Source organism: Anastrepha obliqua, unplaced genomic scaffold (assembly GCF_027943255.1).
Source record: "Anastrepha obliqua isolate idAnaObli1 unplaced genomic scaffold, idAnaObli1_1.0 ptg000012l, whole genome shotgun sequence".
Taxonomy (NCBI): domain Eukaryota; kingdom Metazoa; phylum Arthropoda; class Insecta; order Diptera; family Tephritidae; genus Anastrepha; species Anastrepha obliqua.
This window is the reverse complement of record NW_026562179.1, coordinates 6,975,003-7,002,788: the sequence shown is the minus strand read 5'-3', so window position 1 is coordinate 7,002,788 and position 27,786 is coordinate 6,975,003. Positions and strand designations below refer to the sequence as shown.

General features: G+C 36.8%; 2 long non-coding RNA genes across 2 annotated transcripts; one reads left to right on the top strand and one right to left on the bottom strand.

The window, feature by feature from the left end:
• Window positions 1-2,584: 2,584 nt before the first annotated feature.
• LOC129251299 (uncharacterized) lies at window positions 2,585-17,207 on the bottom strand. The gene is made up of 3 exons (XR_008582946.1): window positions 17,145-17,207; window positions 2,804-2,861; window positions 2,585-2,735 (listed from the first exon to the last, which is right to left on the bottom strand). It is a non-coding gene; the product is annotated as an uncharacterized LOC129251299 (long non-coding RNA).
• A 5,178-nt stretch (window positions 17,208-22,385) lies between these two features.
• On the top strand, window positions 22,386-24,241 carry LOC129251327 (uncharacterized). The gene is made up of 6 exons (XR_008582948.1): window positions 22,386-22,504; window positions 22,616-23,052; window positions 23,110-23,173; window positions 23,268-23,396; window positions 23,885-23,992; window positions 24,062-24,241. It is a non-coding gene; the product is annotated as an uncharacterized LOC129251327 (long non-coding RNA).
• The last annotated feature ends 3,545 nt before the right edge of the window (window positions 24,242-27,786 follow it).

The following is a 27,786-nucleotide window of genomic DNA, read 5'->3' as shown; positions in this document are numbered from 1 at the left end:
CGCATAGGTTACTTTTCTTGACTTTCCAACCCCAAATACTTTTGTAGTACAAATATAGCAGTCCGTTGAATGGCAAGTTGGTTCCCTCCTCTTCATTGGTGTAATAAATTTCATATGTCGCCTAAATAGATAGTTTAAGAATCATATGTACATATGACAGAATCATATGTACATATGCTACTATTTGTAGGGTACTTAAGTTTTACTATATGGATATATTTACTTGAATGCTTGTAACTTTTGTATTAGTTCATCGAATTTGTTTAATCAAAGTTTATTTTGTTTGTAATAAAACAGAGCTTAGAGTGAAAACAAAAAATACACGAAAAAGTAAAAACTTTTCGAGATCCTTTCTCTCAAAGTACAAATTTTTTTATATTTTTACTAAAAAAATTTAAAAAATCCGTTATGATAGTTCGTTATCTTTGAATCTGCAGGGCCTAGCAAAAAGTGTTTTACACACAGTTTATAGGAAATTTTATTACCTTTTAAAAGCTTTAAACGGTTTTGGAATCGCTCAATTCGTTTTCGAGATATATATGATTAAGTGGGCCCAATTTTTTGTTTTTTTGAAATAACGGTAATTCGTAAATATCTCAAAAACGTTACCATAGAATAAAAAATAACCTTGATTTTCGGAATCAGACGGTGATTTTACATAGGAATTTCATAACGGCGTCTCTGGTGCAGAAAAAAAGTTGAAATTTGTGATCCAGTGTTACCTAAGAAAGGTATTGATGGCTCATCTCTTCCGCCGTGCAAAACGGAATTATATAATCATTTTCTAAGGACATGTTATATTTTGGAAATTTGGTCTCAAGCACACCTGAAAGTACCAACTGTCAATGAGACTTTTGACTATGGCTGGGTAGAAATAGATAACAGATATGAATTCATGTGGTTTTCTGGTACTCAGTTACCAGCATCCATTGATCAAATAACTCAATCAGAAGAAGGTAAGAATTTTTTTTAAATTTTATTCGTGTAACGTTAAACATGTACACTAAATTATTTTTTGTATTTTTAAACAGATGACGATAATGAAGATATGGTGGAAAACAGCTCTGACAGTGAGTCAGAAAGAGAAGGAAGTGAGATGAGCAGAAGCGAAAAATAAAATGATAAAATTACCAAACATAATTAAATAACTTTTTGTATTAAATCTTAAACATTATTAATTTAAGTTCTGAAAAATTACAAATTAGTTGATTTACTTAAAAAAAAATTTATTTATTTCTATTCTTAAGAATCGGAAACTTCCCATACAAAATTTGATTTAATCGAAACATTGCCATAAAATTATACATTTCAGTTTGCACCTTAAGTATATTGTTGAATAACTTCAAGTACGTCATTTCCTCCCGAAAAAAAATGTTTGTGCGGATTGTTGAAATGATCCTTTAAATAATTAAACAAATAAGCTGGCAGTATGTTGGGGGACAACTCGTCAGCTGATACATTTACTTAGGCTATAAATGCTTCCGACTGGCTCCTACGTTACACCTTCAGGGCATCAGCTGACACACATTCCAACTACGTATAGCTAGCTGACTTATTTATTTATTAAAAACAACACATAAACTATCATCTGATAAATTTTCCTTTGGAAGGAAATCACTGAAAAAAAAAATATTTTTTTCATATTTGTGTGACCAGCTGACGTATAATCCACCACTTTATAATTAGCTGACAATTTTATTTCTTCAAAATATTAGTCTAACTTTAATTTGATCAATGTATTAATCGGGAGGAAATGACTAAAAATAATTTTTTTTTACGTGAGTGGGCGGCTACCACTGCTCAACCCACCCGCGGAGCCGCAGCTGACGTTTACAACGCTTCATAATGCAACTATCTGAGGCATTTTACGAATTATCGACTGAGAGGAAATAACTGATAAAAATTAGCGCCTGGCTCACGGACTATCAGATGACGATCGCTTTGATTCTGAAGTAAAGTAATGCATCCATGTTCCATCCATTGTCATATATCGACGCAAAACTTTCAGTTTATTACATTTAAACACTGCTTAGAATCATTAACACGTTCTAGTTTTTGGTAAACATTGAGCAAAGGCGGTCCATACTTTGAAGAGAGCTTTCTCATAGTCAAATGCTTATGCAATATAAAACCAACACGTTATTTATATATATATCTACGATGTCCAACATATCGCACTTGTTACGTTAAAGCGTAACAACTCAAAATCTGAACATTTTCAGTAGAGACGAAAAACTGTTTCCGTAAATATTAATAATATAGGTATTACAAGGGAAAAAATATGTAATTGCACGAAAATATCATTAAAAACAATATAACGGTTGTTTCATTCTGATTTGTTTAGTAGTTGCGCTAAAATAACAAATTTTTGAGTGGTTACTCTTTTCCTTTTCTTTTTGAGTTGTTACGCTTTAACGTAACAAGTGCGATATGTAAATAGTTATTCGACTGTATGATTCCTGAAAGCAAACGCTTATGGTTTAAATAATTTAGCATAACATGTTTCAAAATAGTGTAAACCATTAGTGTATCTGAAGTATATGGTATATATCTATGATTATATAATACTTTTGTTACCTTTTTGGGACGGCAGTAAATTGAGTTTCCTGATCAGGCCTATGGTTCTGTCTGATTATTTCATCTTGTTCCTCACGAGCTAAGCCGTAAGCCTGATATCTTTTACTTGTGTCAGCATATGGTACTCTGAAGTTAAGTACCTCGTAGCAATCATTTGTCTGAAAAGATAAACATTTATGTTGCTGCCAGTGTCCTAAACTTGCACCACGAAACGCTCATGATGTACCTGTATATGACAACAACCAAATCATAAAATTCCGGCTACTTCCACTCAGACATAAGGCCTATTGAAGAAAATTAGAATAAAAAATATAGAACATATTTATGTACACATAATATTTATAAAATATTGCTTTTAACTATTTACCTCTGAGCATTGTTACTTGCACATAATTTACAGTACGACTGCCTTATTTTCATTTCGCGGAAACTTAAAGCTCACAGAGTTTGAATTGATTCCATTTGCGTGAAAGCTGCAAGTAATTAAAACGCACGTTAATTACACTCTATTAAGCCTTTTTCATATCTAATTTTTTCACCCACCTATTGAGGGTGCGAACTTCATACAAACTGGTTGGGCAATGCCCTCATCAGACCACTTTGTTAATTTTCACCCATTTTAAGCCTACGTACCTGACCTTCTGCAAAAATCAAGCGCAATATCCATTATATGCTCCCAATTTCTGCTTTACTCACAGAAATGCGGTTTTCGAGAAATTCTGTCCCGCAAGCATGCTTCTTTTGGTGGAATGCGTACTTTCGTTGAAAAGCCACAAGGTCGCTGCTTTTCTTTCTATTCTCTTTAACATAGAAGTAACTTAAACTTTCGATTTCAATTCCTCCACTTTCCGCAAGTTGCTGTCGTAATAAAAACACTCCCGCCACGATGATGTCGAGGCGTCAATTTATTTGCGAGACTCCTCCGCCTGTTGCTGAGTGAAAATGAGCTTGCCTTAGTGGAACCAATGAAAGCTATGAAAGTGCAGGAACGCCTGCTAATCCTGTAGCTGATCTTGAGAAGGCTGGACAAGTTCGTTTACCTCTCAGCGCTCTGACGCTTTCTTTTACTTACGGACGTAATATGGTTGATTGGGATGCAAATCTGAAAAGTACCATAGCTCTAACGTCTAGCTTATGGCGCAGGTAGCCCTTGCTTGTTATGTCACCGCATCCGAGAAAACCAAATTGGTTCCTGTGCTGGCAACAGTTTCGGAGACTGTTGGGGCTATGGTTAATCCGAGTTCGCGCTCAGAAAGTAATAGTGTACCAATGGACACTGAACAGGTGTCAGCTACAGTATTAAATATGTCTTACAGAGAGAGAAGGCGGCAAGACGCGAAGACGGTGAGAGAAGTAAAAGTTATGGCTGCGTCAAACCAAGCTATGCCGACTGCGACTCAAACTGGATTTGTGGCTCTTCTGCTTTCGCCTACCCATGTAACCGAAGCTGGTTAGAGAAAAAGATCTGGTGATGACCCATCTGGTCAACTTGGCAGATGAGGCGAAGGGGAGCGCACCGGTTTGTAAAAGGAAGAAGAAAAGGAGGAAGGGTAACAAACCTGAATCCAATGTAAGCAACCTTGGACAACAGGCTGCAGTAACTAGCCTCTTGCGACAATCAAGTACCGGGTAGTAAAGGGTCCGCCATATAACTTTACGGAATTAAAAAATGCTGTAAAAAAGAAACTACTCAATATTTCTCCAAACTGCGATACGATCGGTCCAATTTTTCAACACATTGTCATCTCAGTTATGACATCGCGTATGTTGGTCTTCAGTGCATAAATTGTTGCTGGTTTGTTGGCATAACACTGTACTTTGACGGCACCCCAAAGATAATAATCCAACGGCGTCAAATCGCAGCTCCGAGGCGGCCAAACGATATCAGAATTTCGGCTGATAATGCGATCTTCGAAGACAGTGCGCAAAAGATTGCTCGTAGCATTCGCTGTGTGGCAAGTAGCGCCATCTTGTTGAAACCAAACGCCACCAATATCGTCCTCTTCAATTTCTCGGAACAAACATTCGTTCAACATGGCCCGGTAACGCTCATTGACGGTTACGGCCCCTCCTCGCTCATTTTCGAAGAAAAATGGACCAATGATGCCTCTCGACCAAAATCCGCACCAAACAGTGACTCGTTGTGAATGCATCGGCTTTTTTTTGAGTGCGTGCGGGTTTTCTGAGCCCCAAATGCGGCAATTTTGCTTGTTAACATACCCGCCGAGATGGAAATGAGCTTCATCCGAAAAGATGATTTTTCGGTAAAAGTCTTCATCTTCTTCAAGTCGATCCCAAGCCCATGAAGCGAAGCGAAAACGCATTGGGTGGTCGGTTTGCTTCAGCTGCCGAACCAATTGGACTTTGTACGGCGTCATACCAAGGTCTTTACGCAAAATTCATCTCAATGATGTCTCCGAAATGTCCAATTGTTGTGAACGACGGTAAACTGATGTTCCTGGTGATTCACGAACACTCTCGGCCACAGCAGCAATATTTTCGGGTGTACGCACGGTTTTTGGTCGGTCACGCGTTGGTTTGTCAATAAGCAACCCAGTTTCTCTTACTTTTTTCGCAAAGTAACGCACATACGCTTCATTCGGTGCTTTTCTTCTTCCCATTGCCGTACGTAATTTTCGTACACATTCTGCAACATTACCATGATTTTCAAAGTAATGTCGCAATATTTCCCAGCGTTCGTTGAGCGTATACACAACCATTTTCGTTCAGCGAAAGAATAAAACCAATTTTCTGTCAAATCAGATGACAGCTAAGTGTTACCATTCTTCAAATAATACCTAGTTCAAATCCGTAACGATAGATGGCGGGCCCTGTAGTACCAAGATACCCAGAGAAAGGAGTGCTGTGGGGGAAGTGTAGGAGCGAGGGCAAATTCAAAACCGCCTAGTGATTCACTACCGTCTGTCGGAGGCGCATATGCTACAGCAGTGGCTAGCGGTATGATGGTGCAGATCTGTGGCGATAGACAGGTCCAATTGTCCTAAAAGCAATTGGTCTTTGTCGAGAGCAAAGTTTCGGAAAATCGAAAAATGTACCTAGATTCGAGTGAATGAAAGTTGAGCACGGCATCTTGAAGATACAATGCCCAAACTCTCAATCGCTCGAATTTCCGACCACAACTAATGCTGCGATGGAAATTTTTGAAAAATGTAAGTTTGTGATTCAGCAAACGAACAAAATTCAGAAACTTGGGAGGGAAAGCATTCCGATTACTGGACCTCCAAGGGAGCCGAATGCGTTTTTTTCCAGGATCCATGCCTTAAATAAGCACTTGTTACGACGCACTGGGGGTCATACCACCATACCAAAGCGGGGACGGATCCTGAGTATGGAAACGCCTCCCACCTTGTTCTTGGTGTGGACCCAGACTCGCTGAAAGCCATACGATCTAGGAATGGAATGCGTCTATATATTTGCATCTGAGACGGATACTTGTTACTGTTTTCGATTCAGTTATGGGCAAGGTGTAACGTAAAAATCTGATTGTCCATATGAATTCAACATTTCATTTACACAGATTAACTTGCAACATAACATATCGGCTACTGGTATTTTATGCCGCAGTCCGTGGATGTCTAAACGACAAATACAGGGCTTGGGAGATATATGTATGTAAAGCGGGTACGTGTATTGTTGTGCCAAAAGCGGTTGATTGCATTTTGTTAAGACACTTCTGTGTTACAGACTTAGTTGCAGTCAAGATAAGGTATCGATGGGGTAAATCGATAGAGACAATCGTTGTCTCGGCCTATTTTCGCTGTGAATCTATTCTCCTTCCTCCTAAGAGGGTGTTTATGGAAGTCGCAAGATACACTGAATCTATGGTATTAGGTCTTATTATGGGATGTGACTCGAATTCACAGAACACAGTCAAAAGTTGCACGAATTGTAACTTCAGGCGGCGTAAACTCATGGCTTTCATGATAATCTCTCTTAGTTGTACAGAACGTTGGCATTCGACCGATTTTCATAACCAGCAGAAGTCCGGAAGGGATTGATATGGCATTATTTAACTATAAAATATCAGATTGTGCGATTGGTTGGAAAGATTCCCTGTCGGACCATCGTTATATAGAGTTACGGCTTGCGACCAAGGAAACTTCGACGCCAGCGAGTCGGAATCCTCGAAAAGCGGATTGAACACAATATTATGATCTCATTAAAGGGAATTTTTCGAGGTTCGACAGTCGAATTCTTGATTTTATTTTCGAATCGAAAAAGGGTTGGAAGCAAGGGAATACACTTCTGGTGTGTATGTGGACATTGAAGGCACTTTTGACAATGCTGCTTTGACTATATATGTATGCTCTTCTATCAGAAGACATGGAATAGAAGAAATCATTGTTAGATGGATCCACTCTATGATATCCAAGAGATTGGTTATCACAGATATAGAAAACGATTAAGGAGTCAAGGTTGAAGTTAAGAAAGGCTGCCCAACCGTAGGGGAGATGACCTGGAAGACTCGTAGAAGGTGACCTGGAAGACGCACCTCGAGCAGAAGGTCTCTCGAACACTAAAAGTCTTCCGGTAGTGTAAGAGAACCTTTGGCAAGATGTGGGGTCCAAGTTTTGCGTTACTACACTTGTTGTACAACACCCTGATTAGACCCACTATTGCATACGCCTCTGTAGTTCGGTGGAAGATTACTATGGTTAATTCCAGAATAGACCCCTGAATAGACTTCAGAGAAGTGTGTTATGAACACGACATCTTAATATGCCCTTAATGACATCCTGAACTTGCTATCTCTACATCTTTAAATCCGAAAGGAAACGTTGAAGGCGGCATAAATGTTGAAGTTAAACGAAGTCTGTGGAAACGAAGAAAACACTGGATAATGTCAGATATGCCACCAGTTCTCGGTGCAGTGAACACTGTTCTTGATGACAGCAGGCAATCGGTTGCCGTACGTTATCTTCAAGATTTTAGTACAATTTCTACACCGACGGATCCAAAACCAGCCATGGCAGCGGATCTGGATGGTACTTAGACGAATACACTAAGTTTTCTGACACTACAGAACAGATGGCTACGGTATTCGAAACGGAAGTCGGTGCCATCTTAAAAGTAGCATACTTGTTAATTAAGAAAAATGGTGGGGTAGTATGTAGATAGTATTGGAACTTTTAGTTACTTGCCAAGCTGCAATAAGAGCCCTTGCTGGCATGGGTTAACATCATCGAAATTAGTCGGGGAATGTAAGAAAAAACTGAAAATTGTTGCAAAACACAACAAAGTTTAACTTATTTAGGTGCCTGAACATTGTGGAATTACAGGGAACGAGTTTGCTCATAAACAGGTTAACGAAAGTTCTGCGAGCTTACGCAGGTGTCAATTCTGCATCATTTCTATTATATATTGACGACGTCCTAAGGTCTACCCAAGGAATACGTTGGTCTGAGTTCAGCTTTTGCAGAGTAGCCAAGTGCTTTGTGAAAGAACTAAACAGGAAATTAGCGACCTTTCTCCTGAAACTTAGTAGGAAGGACCTGATCATACTGGTGGGTTATAATCACAAGAAACAACGCCTGTGGTCAGCATGTGGCTACCAATGGAATCATTGGCGGTCTAATATGCCTTTTCTGTCTTGGGAATGTGGACCATGTAGAGGATTTTCTCTGTAGCTGTTCGGTGTTTTCTAGCATCAGGCTTAGGCTTTGGGAGTGTGATGTACTGAGTATGGATAAAGCCACGATATGAAATAGAAGCACCCTTTGTACTAATTGGAGATGAAGCTTATACTCTTAAAAACTATTTGTTGCGATCATTCCTAAAAATTAATTTAACTGACGATAAAACAAAAGCTAATGCGAAATTAATAAAAGCAAGGATGACTACAGAGTACATGTTTCTTTCATAGTATTATTATTGGCAAAGAGGGTAGCGACACACTTTATTGGAAGCTATACGCTCGTTATCGATCAATATGGGAATAAGAGAACAAAGAGCGAACAGGAGCCGAGCTTCTTTAAGTGCTATGAAAGTACGTGACTTGTATAAATCTTATTTTGTTCAAAACGTAATCTTATGTGCCTATGTATTTATGTAAATGCATTTTGTAAACAAATATCTATGTGTGTACAATAACTTTTATTATACAAAAATACACTCACTTTGATATTTTTGCAATAGTCCTTTCTTCCCATATCCCATAACTCGGGACGTTTTCTCACTTCATCTTCTAACTTTTCCGTGTCCATTAGCACTCATAATCCAAACAATACTAAGTACAAACTCTAAGACGAATCGAATACCTACGGTGGCGCCCTTCGAAAGCCGAAAATATAGACAAATAAACACAAGGAAGAGAAATTACATGTTTGCAAAAATTCATTGAATGGCTTGGTAATATTGTGATTTTGGACACTTAAACTAAACAAACTAATGAAAAGGAAGTGCCGCGTTTTTATGGGGATGACACCGTGACAAGAAAGTGTGGATGTGTATTATTTCTTGTGTTTGGTAGTTCCTATCGCCCGATCGCCCCGATCGCCGCTGAAAGAGAGCTGTCCAAGTAGAGCTGGACATGAAGAAGGTTTTCGATACAGTCAGCCACTCCACGCTCTTAGATGATACTCTATTCGCCCGCCAGAACTACTCCTGGAATTATTTGAGTGGTCGGCATTCGTCAGTCACCTTTTGAGATCAAAACTCAAAGGTTCTCTGATCGCTACCCGGTAGCACTTGCGACAAAGACAAAGAAATGTTGATGAGCAATCTCCCAGGCAAATCAGCAGGCATCTCTTCAACTACACTGACGAGATCCAGAACAAAACCCAATCCCAACTACTGGAGCGGACAGTATATAGACAGATAATAAGAGATATCTGTCGGGAGATTCTTACCACCTTCCTAAATTCCCGACCTCCGAATGCCGTTATCGGAATGCCACCACAACCTATTGCTGACGAAAAGCTTCAGCTGCCTCTCAAGACCCGCATAACTTTTGTCCAGGACGTTCTGGATATTGTAATACGTTAAACTCCTACCTATTCCCAACAGACCGCGACACATCCAATATATGTCCAGCATGTGAAGGCACACCACAGGACACTAAGCACCTATTTCATCTAACCTATGCGCCATCAAATCTACTCAGCTAACACCCCTCTCTCTCCAGACGTTTCCTAGGCCTAGAGTTAGATGAGTTAGACGAAAACGATCGGTGACTACACGGTACTGGCAGGATTTAGTAAACTGCTGCAACAACAACGACAAAATACAAGGAGACACACACACGCACTTACTTGTCACGGGGTCATCCGCATAAAAAAGCAAAAAAACTGCATTTGATGGTATTTTCACAATTCAATACGCATCACTTCCTTTTCATTAGTTTGTTTAGTTAAATCTCTCATACCACAATATTACCAAGCCATTTACTGAATATTCACACACATGAAATATCTCCTAACAAAAGGAAGGGGAATTACAGTTTTTGAATAAGAAGAGTAGACGAAAGCAATGAAAACAACACAAGAAACTGTATACACACACGCATACTTTCTAGCCGCGACGTCTTCCGCATAAAAACGCAAAAAACTGCATTTGGAGGCTTTATATTCTGAAAAGTCTTTATTATCGGGTAAGAGCTTTAGAGCAAACCTGTCGACTAAAAGTTCCTTTTAAATAAAATATTTTTTTTTATTTAGTTAGGGCAAATGACTGCCTTCAACTACCAGGCTAAGACTTGAATTGCCCGCCATCTGATAGAATGACTTTATTTTATACTTTCTTTTTGTCTTCTCATCAATAAAATATATAATTACAACTAAACATTGTTACAAGTAAAAATCAGTAACAAAATTATAAATTCAAAAAAAATACTATACAATAAAATTTTGCTTAGGCTGGCTTAAATTTAAATGGGTCTTTGAACTTGACAGTAAACTATGGTTTTGCTTTGGAGTGAGGTATCATATGACAGAAAAAATGTATTTGGTGTGTGCCATGTCTTTACTTATGTTTTGGGTTTCAAAAAAAAAGGAAAAAGAATTTTGTCATTGAAATTAAAGTGTTTATTTGACAACAATAGCATTGACATTGAAATGGTTTAAATAATTTAAGTTTGAGTTCATTTACCTATTAAAAATATATTTAAAGAATTCGAAAGAAGTTTGAAAGTGAAGTGAAGGTACTCTACACCCCTATGGTTAAGATTGAAAATTACTGTGCTAAAAAATTTGATTAAACTTTGCAAGTTCAGTAGTTTTCAATATAAATAATTTTATGACTTTAAAAGTTTCTTAGTATATTTAAATTTATTTTTAATTGAATGTTTTATAATAAATTTTTCTTTATTTTATTATATGATAATATCTAAGGTGATTTTGTATTTCTTAAGGGTATTATTATGATATTTCTTAAGCTTATTGTTAATTCGTTTTCTTCTAGTTTCTAGTTTTACAAATACCCAGTCACCTACTTTTAATTCTGATGTGTTACAGCTCTTGTCACATAGTTATTTTCTCTTTTGTTTTGTTAGTTTTATCAGCTCTTGTGCCCTAAGAAGTGACTCTTTTAGTCTAAGTTTCATCTCATTTGCGTAATTGTTTAAGTTATATACTGGTTGATTGTCCTCGATTGTGTCAGTTGGTAAGCGTGGTAGTTTTCCGTATATTAACTCGTACGGTAAAAATTCCGTCTCTATGTTCGGTGTGGTATTAAAAGCAAATGCAAAATAAGGTAGCCATTGGTCTCATTCGTGATTTTCTACTAAATGTCGAAATTCATTTAGGACTCTGTGACTCCTTTCAACTATTATTGTCTGATGGTGATAGGGTGCTGAAAAGGTCTGCTTTATATTTAGTATTTCGCATATATTTTTCATTAATTCATTTGCAAACTCTGTACCTCGATCAGATTTTAATGTATTAAAAAGTCCGTATTTTAGTATTAACTGTTCTACTAGTGTCTTTGCGATAGAAATTGCTTCTTTAGATTTCATTGGGAATAAGATTATGTATTTTGTCAGTTCGCATTGTACCGTTAAAATATATCGGAAACCATTTGATATAATCAATGGTCCTACTGTATCTATGCTTAATTTTCAAAGCTTGTACTAGGTGTGTCCGTTATTGTCATTTTTTCTTTTATGTACTTTGTCTGTTTGTTTCGAGTACATTCTTTACAACTGTTTATATATTGTTTTATTATTTTTCTCATGTTCTTCCATATGTATTTTTGTTTTAATTTTAAGATAATTTTTCTACCCAGGTGTCCTCCTAGTGCTGAATGATACTCAAATATTAAAGTTTTTTATAATTTCTTCGTCATTAATTTGTTTTGGGGCTTTATATAAAATTATTCTTAAGGGTCTTAAATTTTGTGCTAATCTTTCAGTTTGCAACTTGTTGAATGCTTTCTTAAAATTTTCAATATTCATTTCTCTTAATAAATTATCTTTTTCTAGCGCTAGCTTTTCTATATTTCTTTTAGTCGCTATTGATGATAGTTTCGCCATGATTGAAACGTATTTCAGAGGCTCCTCACTATATCGGATTATTATATCCCCATTTTTATTTATCTGTATTTTGGATCCTTTCATTTTTTCTTCGTATACGAATTTTAATCTTTTTATATTTCTTATATTGGCAGTGGACGTACAATCCCAAATGTGAAGTTGGCCTGATTTCCTGGTGTTATTTTTGGCAGACATTCCCCTTGTTATTACAAACATTTTATTATTGTCATCACAATCCGTTGGTATCATTTTTTTTTTAGTATGTCTGAGTCTATCTTTATTCGTGATAATGCATCGGCATTTGTGTTCATTTTGCCTTGCTTCTAGGCTATTTCGAAATCATAGTCTGACAAATCAAGTCTAATCCTTGTCATCTTGGACGAAGGATTTTTGTGTGAAAATAAGGAGATAAGAGGTCTGTGGTCCGTTACCACGGTGAATTTTCTACCCATTAGGTATGGACGGAAGAAATGTATTCCCCAGTGAATCGCGAGTAGTTCTTTTTCTATGACCGATTTATTTATATCATGTTTTACTAAAGTTTTGCTTGCATATGATGTAGGCAAATCTTTCCCTATTCCTCCTTGACTAAGTACTGCACCGAGTGCGAAATTAGATGCGTCTGTTGTCAACACAAATGGTTGCTCGAAATTTGGATATTGTAAGATACGTGGATTGATTAGTTTTCCTTTTAGTGATTCGAATGCTTTCTGACATTCGTCAGTCCAATCAAATACTTGTCCCTTCTTTACAAGATTATTTAGGCACTTGGTTATTTGAGCAAAATTGTGTACAAAACGTCTATAATAATTGTAAAAAGCTACAAATCTCCTACCCTCGTCACTACTTTTTGGTACGGGGTATTTTTTTATCACTTCAAATTTTGATGGGTCTGTTTTTATGCCATCTTGCGTGATCAGATGCCCTAGGTACACGACTTCGGATTTAAAAAATACGCACTTTCTCGCATTTAGTTTTAAGTTATATTTTCGTAGTCTTTCAAAAACTGCAATTAAATTACTGTTGTGGTGTTTTAGACTACAGCCAAACACTATAATATAGTCTACGTATAAAAATGCATTGCTATCTAAACCACTCAAAGCTATTGTGAGCATTCTTTGAAAGCTATTGCTAGATATTTTGAGTCCTTGTCTTGTGGAGAATGCAGTCAAGTGTCTTGAGTGTTTGTCTAGCGTTATCTGGTGAAAAGAGCTTGTCATGTCGAGCGTTGAAAAATATTTTGCGCGAACCAGTTTGTCTAGTATGTCTTCTATTCTCGTCAACGGAAATTTATCATTAATTATCTTATTGTTTAGTTGTCTATAGTCTATTACAAGCCTCCATTTTTTTTTGTCTCCGCTACTTTCTTTGGTACAATCAAAAGTGGTGAATTATAGGCGCTCACTGATGGTTCCACTATGTCGGTTTGCAATAAATTTTCTACTTGTTCCTCTATTTCTTCAAGCTGAGTCTGAGGTAATCTGTAATTTTTTATGTATACAGGTGTTTTATCGTTCATACTCAAATGTTGGGTATAAAAATTATTAGTGCTCAAAGTTTCTCCTTCTATATGAAAAATGTCTGGGAATTGCTCGAAAATTTTATATAATGAATCCCTTGCAATTTTGTCGTCTGAATCAAAATTTAAAATTTTCATTAATTTTTGAAAACGTGTTTTGTCAAAATTATCTTTATTTTTCTGGTTAATTATGTAATAGTTATTTAAGGGTTCTGTTTCAAGATTTAGATTTTTTATACGAATTTCACTGTCGTTAACTTTAAGTAGTCTTATGTGAGCAAATCCTTCCTTGGGTACTATGGAGTTTCCTAGAAATACGCCTTTTTGAATTTCTTTATTGAACACGACGCTGTCTTTAGTTAGATCTAATTTTACTCGATGAATTATTTCCGATCTTGCAGGAATAATTATATCCGAAACTTCAGATAAATCTGAATGAATGGGTAAAATGATCTCTTTATCATCAACAACGAGTGTTATAGTATATGTTTCTAAATCGATTTTGCAAAGGCAATCTTTCAGAAAATCCTGTCCCAATATTCCGTCAGTTTTTAAAGGAAATTTGTCGTCTACTATATTGAATTTGTGGATATGCGGTTTCTCTCCAAAATCTAATTTTATGTCTCCTTTTGAGTAAATAATTTCGTTTGATATCCCTGTTAATTTACATTTACCTTGGTAATTGAAAAATAAGTCGCCATATAGATTTTTTGGCTTTATCTATACTAATATTATAAAGAGGAAAAATTTGTTTGTTTGTTTGTTTGTAATGAATAGGCTCAAAAACTACTGGACCGATTTTAAAAATTCTTTCACCACTCGAAAGCTACATCATCCACGAGTAACATGGATTATATTTTATTTTGGAAATAGAGCTCGAGATATAGGTCAAAACGTGGACCCGGGTAACCTTCGGATGTGTATGTACAATATGGGTATCAAATGGAAACTGTTGGTGAATGCTTTAGTCCAGAGTATTTTTCATGCCGCTCCGTGACTAGGGTTTCGAGATATAGGTCAAAACGTGGACCCGGGTAACCTTTGGTTGTTTATGTACAATATGGATATCAAATGAAAGCTGTTGGTGAATGCTTTAGTACAGAGTATTTTTCATGCCGCTCCGTGACTGGGGTCTCGAGATATAGGTCAAAACGTGGACCCGAGTAACCTTTGGTTTTGTATGTACAATATGGGTATCAAATACCTATTGATGACTAGGGTCTCGAAATATATGCCAAAACGTGGACCCGCCGTGTCTTTGCACCGAATTAAACCAAACTTACACACATTGTTAAGTAAGTATTGAAAATGGGTTTCGTAAAGTTTGGTTGTAATTCGGAGCACTGGCAACGGGTACAGCGTTCTTTTGAACCAGCCATAATGTCGCTTACTTTTTTAACGCTTGGGGCGGAACTGAACTGTCAAATTGACAGTGTGAGTTACAATGTGTCAATATTTCTTTCTGATTTGGATGCCGTAAGGAAAAAACGTAAGTGCAACATGTAAAAATTGTTTGTGAATTTTTTTGGAGTGGATTTTGGAACAGTGAATAATTTCTTATGAAATTTGAGAATTTAATGTGAAATCCGAATGAAATTAATATATGTGTTCGTGGAAAAAAAATTTTTTTTCGTTTTTTTTTTTTTGATAAATATAAATGGATAATGGTTAAAAAAGCTCCAATGCTTAATAAAACATATAAATTGAAACGAAAAATTCATGGATGATCAGGAAAAAATACGATTGTTTATTCATATGCGTTGATTTGAAATTTAAAAACAATCTTCTTTTTTCCTGATTTTCAATTTATATTTTATATTTACTCAAAAACAAATAGAAAAACAAAAAATATTGTTTATGCCAAAGCGCTTGAATAAAGAATAAAGAAATAAATAATATGAAAATCATATATTTTCTGTTCTAAACCATATCTATTCTATTTTAGTGTGCCCAACGAAGGGGGCCGGGTTTGCTAGTGACAGATACGTCTGCTCCCGTATCTATTATGAAAGTTAGATTTGTATTTGAGTCTGCACATCTTAATGAAATTATATTCGTAGCATTATTTGAAATTCTAAAAATATTTAATTTTGGGTACCCGGGGATTGACTCTCGTTCGTTTGTCCTTCCTCCGGGGCAAACTCGTTTCCCTGTTGCATTACTCTAATTCTGTTATTATTATTATTAAAGTTTCCGCGGTTGTAAGTGTTTCCACGGCTATTGTTTTGTCCCCTGTTGTACCCACGATTGTACTGATTTCCAAAATTATTATTGTATCTAAAATTATTGTTATAATTATTTCTATTATAATTGTTATTATTAGCCCCAAAATAGGTATTTGCATTATGATTTTGTCCACGGTGTCCATGATTTCCTCTGTAATTATTTCCACGGTGTGAATTTTGTTCAACATAGTTTTGGTTAAAGGTATTACGTCCTTGTTTATTTGTGTTGTTATGTCCTCTGTAATTGTTTCGTCCTCTGATATTGTTTTGATTAAAAAACATAATTTGTCCAGACGTACTGGTAGTCCTTTCTAGGTCAGATTTTCCTTGGGGATAGCCACACGATGGGTATCTTTGTTATGTTCAAGTCTATTTTTGTATAAAAAGCTTCTTTGGACCTTCCATATAGTTGTTAGAAATTTAAAGTTTAAAGTATTTCAGAATTTAAGGATCGTCCGCAGGATCGCCATGAAAAGTCTTTATTATCGGGGAAGAGCTTTAGAGCAAACCTGTCGACTAAAAGTTCCTTTTAAATAAAATATTTTTTTTTTTTATTTAGGGCAAATGACTGCCTTCAACTACCAGGCTAAGACTGAATTGCCCGCCATCTGATAGAATAGATTTATTTTATACTTTCTTTTTGTCTTCTCATCAATAAAATATATAATTACAACTAAACATTGTTACAAGTAAAAATCAGTAACAAAATGATAAATTCAAAAGAAATACTATACAATAAAATTTTGCTTAGGCTGGCTTAAATTTAAATGGGTCTTTGAACTTGACAGTAAGCTATGGTTTTGCTTTGGAGTGAGGTATCATATGACAGAAAAAATGTATTTGGTGTGTGCCATGTCTTTACTTATGTTTTGGGTTTCAAAAAAAAAGGAAAAAGAATTTTGTCATTGAAATTAAAGTGTTTATTTGACAACAATGGCATTGACATTGAAATGGTTTAAATAATTTAAGTTTGAGTTCATTTACCTATTAAAAATATATTTAAAGAATTCGAAAGAAGTTTGAAAGTGAAGTGAAGGTACTCTACAATTCATTTGTACTTTAACACGCGGCACTTTGTTTGCATTAGTTTGTTTAGTTGCAATCTCACAAATCACAATATTACTAAGCCATTTACGGAATTTTCACAAACATGTAATTTTTCCTAGGGAAGGGAGCTGACGTCAGAGTAAAGTAACTGTTTTCAATAGCGCCACCTTCAGTATTCAATTGACTGGGGATTTAAAAAGCCGGCGCAAAATTAACCTATGACGTAGGCGTTAAAGTCGAGGAGATGAAGGCGTTGGCCGAATGCAATGGTTTTTCTTGCTGTACTTACTTTGATTCAGTGTGAAAACTTGTAGGATCACATGAGCTCTTTGAACGCTGTTATAACAATAACTGGACTCGTTATATATACTCAATAACAAATGTGCAATACATTTTTGAATAAGGATGTTACCTAGAAGCTATGAAAACACATTTTTTTAATAATAAACATGTACAAGTTAAGACGCTAATCACGCCAACGGCGAAAGTTTTAGGTGCGCAAAATATATTTAGATCGACAAGAACATGGGCTGTTTGATAGTGGGTTACAATATCTTATCAATACAGATTATTTACAACACTATTGTAAGTAATAGCACGTATACATATTACGAGGTTTACTAGGTTATCTCCACTTTCATGGTTAATAATACGTTCACATATAAGTAGATGATCTACTTTTTCGCGCTTTACTCAAAATCCGTGATTAAGAAGCGCGATTTCCCTTATAAAATTTTTGTCCCAAAATCTGAGATTATGAAATAGTCCCATAATAACGATACTTATTGACATACAACCCTTTGTTTTCTGTGTTATCGGTAATAAGTATTACGAATGTAAGGAGAAACATCAAAATAACAACTAAATGAAATGGATACCGGCTAAGAAAACAGGTCTTTAAACATAATTCTAATAAAATGTTTGTTGAATATCACTAATTAGGGACTCATTTTACAGAAAAAAACGTATGTTCATAAACGTTTTGTCCTCCTTTTACTTATTATAAAATGTAATATAAAATTTCCTATGCGTTACTGCCATAATTTTTTGCAACCTCAGCAAACGTCGCATACGAATTTCCTCCAACTGTTTATTATTAGTAGCCAATTGCGCAATTAAATTAGCTTTCCTTCTTTTTGTATTTCTTCATATCATTCATAATAATTAAAGAAACCAAAAACACCGAAATATTCCACCAAAATAATTTCTATGAAGAAAAACTCTCAAAGCAGTATTGATAGCTGTTTGCCAATTTTACAGGTAATCTACCATATGTGAACGGGTAGCTTAATTTGGTGGATTTATAGGTGATTGATGCATTTGTGAACGTATTATAACTCGCTAGTTTAGGTCGTAATGTACCAGGTTATCCATAAAACAGATAATCTCATTCCAAAGTAGATTAGCTGCTAACCTCAAGTTAATCTGGTGGAGTAGCCGAGTTGTATTGGAACATCTGTAAAAAAGTACGGAAAAATGCAGGCCTACTTAGTTCTATTGTGAGTGCACCAAAAAATTGTAACATTGATTGTTAACAATTGGATGAGAAAAGGATGCAAATATTGAATCATAAGTAAACTTCTGAAATAAAATGATTTGATACAAATCAAAACTATTTATTGTGAAAAAACGGAAACCAAGAATGAAGAGGTCTGCATGTGCCGAAAAAATGGTGTTAGAGTTGTGGGCAGGCCGAGCGCACGATTTAAGATGCGCGAAGAACGCCACATTTTCATGGTGATGGAAGCCAAAATGAGTAAAGGCAAGGAGACGTTTTCCGCTTCGGAGATAAGGGATAAAATGCATAACCTAACAAACCGCTATACTTACGTATATAACAATGCTGCACGCCCACCGGCTTATGAAGCCCCAGTCAGTTGTGCAACGCATAACAATAAGAACGCATAACGAATAAGAATAAATGTCGCCGACACCCTATACTAAGATTCACTGAGTTTCGTCATTATTAACTGGGGCTTATAAACAGTGGGAATATATGTATATAATTGGCGCGCGCACCCTTTTTTAGTTTTTGGCCTCCTATTTGTGGCGTGTGTCTTGATGTTGTTCCACAAATGGAGCGGCCTACAGTTTCAAGCCGACTCCGAATGGCAGATATTTTTCTGAGGAGCTTTTTCATGGCAGAAATACAACCGGAAGTTTGACATTGCCTGCCGAAGGGCGACCGCTATTAAAAAAACAGTTTACTTAATTTTGGTGTTTCACCGAGATTCAAAGCAGTGTTCTTTTAACAAATCCCTGATTTCATTTTAGGCAGGAAAAAATGGGGTTTTCGGGGGGGAAAAGTACACTCAATTCTAAGCGGCAGCAAGGCTTTAAATTTCGAGCACCTGATCCAAGATAATTTTGGTGAGGTAAAATCGAAATTTATTATATAATTTCCCATTTACTATTGTTTTGTACTTCTATAATTAATAGTGTGGGACCATGGAGGCGATGCGAATGCCGATCCACTGTTTGCGTCGGAGGCATCAATGAGCTCCAGAACATTGCTGCCATCTCCAGTACTAGCAACTCCGACTGAACCAAAAAAATATAAAACAATGGTTGGAGCATTCGACTGCTTGTCGAGAAAAAGGCTTGATCGAAATCAAAGAAATACAAGCCACAATAATGGATATTACGAAGAAGGCTTTGATTGTAGATGAAAGCATGAATACAATTTTGTAGGAAATGAAGGGGTTAGTTCGAGTTCGAGTTAGTTTTGCCCGCAGCTTGAAGCTATATATTTGTTTCATTTATTGAATAAATTGGAATACTTACATAAAAACGCTGCAATAGCCTTTCTTATATTTTCAACATCATTGCTAAAATCCGACATGGCTGCTGTATGCTCCGGTTGTTGCAGATTGCGACTCCTCTCATACTCAGTTTGCTTTTGGAGCCATATATGATCCATTTTGTCGTTGTAGGAATTCAAAAAATTATGCAAGACACATGCTGTTTTTATAATTAAGGCAGCGTTTTTTTATATCATTGTCGATTCCCTATCTAATTCTTCTGAGGCGGGCTTTCAGATGCTGCGGCATTTAGATAGCTGCTGGTTGAACATTTTTTCATACATTGGAGAATCAATGCTAAACGGGTAGGGCTTCATGCAAGTCTCCGAGAATCTGAAAGCCGAATCACCTATGACGCCCACAGGAACTTTAAAGTCAGAAATTATTTTGCTTTTCTCTTTAAAGATGTGGTTCTGTGAAGCGCTTTTAATCTTGCAGTTTTCGAAAATAATTGAATCATTGCATCGACCCGGGCACCCGACATTTATATAAAGGAAGCGATATATGCAAATGAAGAACTATTGTGTACATATTTAACTAACAGTTGTTGAATTACAAGCCTCTAGTCAACAAGTGCCAGTAACACTGTCGAATACCACCCCTTATAATTGTAGTAGTCTGTACAGTCCTTTGCAGAGGGTCTGACTTCGATATGGCATAAGAAAGTATCTCGCTTGGCGATACCCTTCACCTTTTCGCACAAGATTTTGAAAGTAGCCCGAGTCATGCGAAACGTATTTTTAAAGGCAGTGTCATTCATCAAGGGAAAATCTTGTTCATAAAAATGCCGTGTCTAGCCTGAAGAGTATGTTTTATTTAAAGGTTAGAACTACAATACTTTACGTCTTTCATCGTTACTTACGTATGTCCAAGTACTTTTCGGACTTACTACTAAAGCTAATGTTGCCAAACTACTACTTGAGAATGGTGAAACATTGGCAGCTTTTTATGCATTTCGAACTCTTGTTAATATTTTTGCAATGCAAAGTTGAGTTGAATAAATTGCGAATCCGGAGCAATCAAAATCTTTTCCTTCTCTTCCTGACTTCCAAGAAACAATAGATCGGCTTTTCTTAGTTTGGTATTCATCACATCCATTTGTGTTTGTTTTCGAATCTGTCTCTTGTATTTACGATTGAGTTAAAATATTGAAATTTCTAATATAATTCACCACAAAAGCAATAGAAAGAAGCTGACAAACTAAGCAGATATGTAACGTTTATATTCAACTGCTGCTTGACTCTGACTTTATTAGATTATGATGGATATTAAAGTGTAAGCACTATAGATTATCTTTTGGGGTTAACTCTCAGATAACCTTAACCTCGTAATATGTAAACATGCTTTAAATCACAGTTTTGTACACGGTTTTTGAAGTGAAACTTCTTTTGTCTCGAAGGATGAAACGCTGTGAGGAGTAAAACCATAGCGTTTCATCGATATGTGACGCTACGCCAGCGCCATCTGTTAAAAGCGTGGCGTGGATGAAACGCTGTGAGGAGTAAAACTACGCTAAACTACGTAAAACTCACGCTATGCCAGCGCCATCTGTTAAAAGACTGGCGTGGCGTGTCGTCTTATCGAATGTAATTTGTAAATATGACATTTGATTGATGGCCGCCGTAGCCGAGTGGGTTGGTGCGTGATCACCATTCGGAATTCACAGAGAGGTCGTTGGTTCGAATCTCGGTGAAAGCAAAATTAATGAAAACATTTTTCTAATAGCGGTCGCCCCTCGGCAGGCAATGGCAAACCTCCGAGTGTATTTCTGCCATGAAAAAAATCTGCTCATAAACATATCATAAAACAAAATGAAATAAATGTATAAAAAAAAAAAAAAAAAAAATTTTCTTGTGATTCGAACCAAGGATTTCGGATCGGAAGCCCACATTGCTAGCCGCTGGGCTATCGCGCTGTGCTGTCGCCGCAAAATAATGTATCATAAATCTGTTTACCTACCATACCAAAGACCATACACTTTGCGAACGCATTTCGGTGGAAACAGTTGACAGTTATCCCAAACACAATATTATTAGTAACGCGAGACGCGTCATAGAGTGTGTGTGTAGTTTTGAGCAAATCTTACAAACATATTTTGTTTTGTTGATTGATTTCTGTTAAATATGGCATCAAATCAACAAAAACGGAAACCGAAAACAGGTGCTGAACGGCAACGTGAGTATTTGGAGCGTAAAAAATTAAGAGCTACTGTTGAACACCGTGACAGTGAATCCTCCGGTTGTACGATAAGTGATAATTTGTAGTACCAACAACAAGATGCGGAACTACCATTGATGCAGTATTTCATCGATACCTTGATAGATTAGAATGTAGATCATTTTTTACGTATTTCAGTTACCATAAAGCCCTTGTTTCATTTTTGGAAAACGAATCCAATAATGATAATGACAATGCCGAGAACCAAATGTAATTGAGTACAATAAATTCATTTCTTTTTATATTAAAATAAATAAATAATTCTGTTTAATAAAATTCCATTCCATGCTTTCCATGACTTCTGCATGCATTATATTGAAATAATAGTTAAATTATTGATTTGTTGATAAAAGAAGTTTCACTTCAATCGTGCGGGTTCCGTGAACTACCACACACTTTCTTTTTTTTTTTATTTTTGTAAGATATTGGGCTCATGGTGGTACCCAACTATGTAATACTCATGAATCAGGTGATGGGTTGACGAGGGATATGTAAAAAAAAACTGAGATTGGGTTGGTGATGGTCGAAAAAAATCAATACAGCCAATGCCCATGCTATGGTAGCGATTTGTTTACGAATACGGTGAATACAAATGTGCGAACGTGCGTTATTCCTTTGTGCGTTATTTCAGGTGAGTTTTTTTAATTAAAAGTAATATTTTTATATTGTACATATATGGGTAAAAAATGGTTTATTATTAATTCGTGTATTTAACAATAACGCGTTATGGAAAATATCTTAGGCTTTTCGAATAGCTGATTTCTAAGGAGAGGTACTGCGCCCAAATACTTTACGGTTGCTCCTCAGGTTCCAGAGAATAGAGAAGAGAAGATTTACTTCATTTAAAGTCATCAAATCTAAAAAAAAAATATTAAACCCATGCAGCTTTAAATGTGGATTGCAGATGTGCTAATTGGGGAGGAACCTCGCAAATATGCCTCAACATCATCATGGCGGGAGTGTTTTTATTCCGACAGCAACTTGCGGGAAGTGGAGGAATTGAAATCGAAAACTTAAGTTATTTCTATATGAAAGAGAATAGAAAGAAAAGCAGAGATCTGGTGGCATTCCAACGAGACGAAGCATGCTTGGGGATAGAATCTCTTGAAAAGCGCATTTCTGTGATCAAAGTAGAAATTGGGAGCATAGAATGGAAATTGCGCTTGATTTTTGCAGAAGGTCAGGTACATAGGCTTAAAATAGGTGATAAATTAACAAAGTGGTCTGATTAGACAGATGACTGATATGGTGAGAACCATGGATGTGAATTGGAAACACAATTTGCTGCCGTTCCATTAAGGTAAATAATCATACATGGATATTATATATTTCAGATATGTATGATACACTAATAGTTTGCACTATTTTGAAACATGTTGTGCTAAATCACCTAGATCATTAGGAATTAAAATACCGGTTAAGGATATATTTACTGTGAAGAAATGAGAGCGCATTATATAACTCTGCAAATGTAGAAATAGATGACACACTTAATTTGGAAATCTCACAACTACCACTTAAAGGTAAAATTTTGTATCTATACGTCAATATTTTTTACAGGATCAAAACGAATTTTGTGTTGTAATTTTGCACTGCTTGTTGATGGGAAAAGATATCGGTCAAGCGAAGCAATGGCTTGAAAAGTGCGATGGGGACTCCGCTTCATTAGAAACAACAATAAAATGATGGTTTGCTGACTTCAAACGTGGTCGTAGAAACACCGATGATGCACAATGCAGTGCACAGCGTAAAGATATGAAAAGAACGTTTTGGTTTTATATTGCCTAAGCATTTGACTATGTGAAAGCTCTGTTCAAAGTGGGGACCGACTTTGCTCACTGGTTTATCAATTTCCAGTAAAATTATGATGGTTGACATACGTGGTCTAGAGTCAGTATTCAAAGCAATGAATGAAGATGGTTCGCTCATCGCACACAATTTTGTAGGAAAGCACATTGAGCAAGCTTCAAATATTCATTGCGAGAATAAAATAAAAAAAAATATTTTTCAGGGCGAGAATGTTGTTTACCATCAAAAATTAATGAAATTTCCCACAAAAAAAGTGTCCTAGGCCACGATGTACAAATGACATATGTATATTTATACCATACATTCGCATGTAAGCATACTTTATAATTACTTGATATTATTTAATCGCATACTTTTTAACGCGCTTTACTTTTTTCAGCGATTGACAAGACAAACTACAAACACCAGAATCGTATTAAACTACAAGGTGTAAGTATATAGCTCCATACCTTATAAAGCGCTAGCAAGCATCAGGGGATAAAAGTACATTCGAATTTATGCTGCATAGGGGGAGCGATTCTGAAACAAACAATATTCTAGAAATCGTCAACATTTGATTTTTTCACTAATTCCCTTACCTTGAACACCTGTCTATGAAGTGCTGTGGATGAATTTTACGCCGTTTTCTAAAATCGTGATGGTTCGCAGCAAAACCACTTGGTTGGGTCACACCAGAGCCGAATTGGTAAGGTCAAAGAATAAGGGCAAAAGAATATGTAGAATAAATAGGTAAAAGAATATGGTACGTGAATACAGTTGTAAAACGATGCGCGAATAATGATGTTCTTTTTGAAAATTACTAAATTTAATTTAAAACAAATATATATATATACTCGTATATATAATTCGCGCGTACACCCTTTTCGGGTGTTTGGCCGAGCTCCTCCTCCTATTTGTGGTTTGCGTCTTGATGTTGCTCCACAAATGGAGGGACCTATAGTTTCAAGCCGACTCCGAACGGCAGATATTTTTATGAGGTGCTTTTTCATGGCAGAAATAATCTCGGAGGTTTTCCATTGCCTGCCGGGGAGCGACCTCTATTAGAAAAATGTTTTTCTTAATTTTGGTGTTTCACCTAGATTCGAACCAACGTTCTCTCTGTAAATTCCGAATGGTAATGACGCACCAACCCATTCGGCTACGACGGGCACCGTAAACACAAACCTTTTCACAATTTCGTAACCACGTTTCTTTTGACGTGTGTTTGTATTGAACTAACTACTTTGCACATTTTGTTTTCATTTCATTCGCCTCTAATCTGTGACATGCCAGCCTCACAATTTTCGTGTTTACTATACTTAATAGCCAAACCTGGTAAATCTACTATCCTTGTGATCATAGAAGGGGAACAATAACATTCAGAAGAATAACTCTAGAAACGTGTGAGGTAATATGAAATGTCGCTCTATATAATAAACTAGATGCTCTGATTGGTTTACCACCACTTGATGCTTTCATCCAAGGAGAGGCCTTGAAGGCCATCTGCAGACTGAAACACAGTGGGAACTGGTACGGCCCTTGTCCGGCATTGGAACACAGAGAAGGCATGGACATCGATCCAACGATTCTCTCCATGCCCCTTGACTCCATGCCATCAAGAGTCGTACTTGAAAAGAGATACAGTGTAGTGCTACCAGAGGTTCAGTTGTGGGGAGACTCAGAAAATGAGCCCGGCAAACACTGTTTTCGCATTTTTACGGATGGCTCCAGGACCGAGCATGGCTCCGGCTCTGGGGTCTACGTGGAATCCAACGGGAGAAAACTGCACTTTGCTCTTGGAATGCATGCATCTGTGTTTCAAGCGGAGGTGTATGCAGTTCAAGAAGCTATGAACTTTGTTGTGGAAAAACGATGGAGAGGCAGATCTATATGTGTCTGCAGCGACAGCTAAGCTGCGCTTATGGCCTTAGACAGCCCTCCAGCGACAATAAGGGTAGTGAAGTCCTGTAAATCCAGGCTGACATAATAGCCTGATGCTAACATGAGTCCCGGGACACATGGGTATCACGGGTAACGAGACTTGTGACTCCTTAGCTAAGATGGGCTCTGAGGCCACCTTCTTTGGCCCAGAGCCCGCTTTGCCACTCCCTTCTGCGACCGTCACGGCCACGGTTAGCAAACTAACTACCACCCACAAGCAAGCTTGGCAAGCTGAGAGAGGCTGCAGATGGACAAAACTGATGTTACCTGTCATGTCTGATCGACTGTCGCAAAACCTTCAGTCATTAAGCAGAGGGGAGTGCGGACGGCTGGTTGGACTGATGAGGGGCCACTTTCTGTGGGCAAAGCACATGGAAAGGTTGAGCATCTCAGACAGTGTACTCTGCCCAGCCTGTGAAGAGGAGGATGAGACGGCGGACCACTTCCTGTGCGTCTGCCCCGCCTTCGCTCGAATCAGGTTTGAGGTCTTTGGCACTGATGTGTTAAGAAGCGACCATCTTGGCTCCTTGGCACCACAAGATCTTCTCAATTTTCTTCCGAAAGTGGGGTAGATTTAAAGAAAATTAAAAGGGAATCCAAGTGTAGTACAATGGACTCAATTAAAGTCTGAGTGCTGCACTTGCTAGTTGTCCCGACAAAAAAAACAAAAAAAAAAAAAACATAGCATCAATGCAATGCGTAAGTCTTGCAAAAACTGATATTTCAAATATCTTTCTAATTTATTATTTATTGCAGATATGCGATAATAAAATGAGAATTCGTTACGTGAATGCGCAGTATCCTGGCAGCAACCACGATGCTCATATTTGGAACGTAAGCAGCGCGCGAAATTTTTTGAAAATAAACACCTAAACGGCGAATGAAACACTTGGCTTTTGGGTATGTGCATACACATATAGACCGTTTGAATAATATTTTGCTGAAATGATTTTATTTTAAAGCTGAAGCAAACCGTATGTATTCGGTACTGAGTAACGGGTGCGCTCTCTAGTACCGAGTAACGAAACGTTACTCACGAATATATTCCGTTACTAGCATTTTTTGTAGTATGAGTTCAGTTCAGTGTAATAAGTTTATACGTGTACTAGCAAACCCGGCCCCCTTCGCTGGGCACACTAAAATAGAATAGATATGGTTTAGAACAGAAAATATATGGTTTTCATATTATTTATTTCCTTATTCTTAATTCAAGCGCTTGGTTTTTGAGTAAGTATAAAATATAAATTGAAAATCAGGAAAAAGGAAGTTTGTTTTTAAATTTCAAATCAACGCATATGAATAAACAATCGTCTTTTTTCCTGATCATCCATGCATTTTTCGTTTCAATTTATATGTTTTATTAAGCATTGGAGCTTTTTTAACCATTATCCATTTATATTTTTCAAAAAAAAAAAAAAAACGAAAAAAATTGTTTTTACCACGAACACATAATTTCATTCGGATTTCACATTAAATTCTCAAATTTCGTAAGAAATTATTCACTGTTCCAAAATCCACTCCAAAAAAATTCACAAACAATTTTTACATGTTGCACTTACGTTTTTTCCTTATGGCATCCAAATCAGAAAGAAATATTGACACATTGTAACTCACACTGTCAATTTGACAGTTCAGTTCCGCCCCATATTGTACATACACATCCGAAGGTTATCCGGGTCCACGTTTTGACCTATATCTCGAGCCCTATCCACCAATAGATATCCAAACTATACGAAAACCATCTTCAATACCTCCTTAACAATGTGTGTAAGTTTGGTTTAATTCGGTGCAAAGACACGGCGGGTCCACGTTTTGCCATATATTTCCAGACCCTAGTCATCAATAGGTATGAAAATTACCCCGTATTAAAGCACTTATCAACAGCTTTCATTTGATACCGATATTGTACATACACAACCAAAGGTTACCCGGGTCCACGTTTTGACCTATATCTCGAGACCCCAGTCACGGAGCGGCATGAAAAATACTCTGTACTAAAGCATTCACCAACAGCTTCAATTTGATACCCATATTGTACATACACATCCAAAGGTTACCCGGGTCCACGTTTTGACCTATATCTCGAGCCCTATCCACCAATAGGAATCCAAACTATACGGAAACTATCTTCAATACCTTCTTAACAATGTGTGTAAGTTTGGTTTAAGTCGGTGCAGACACGCC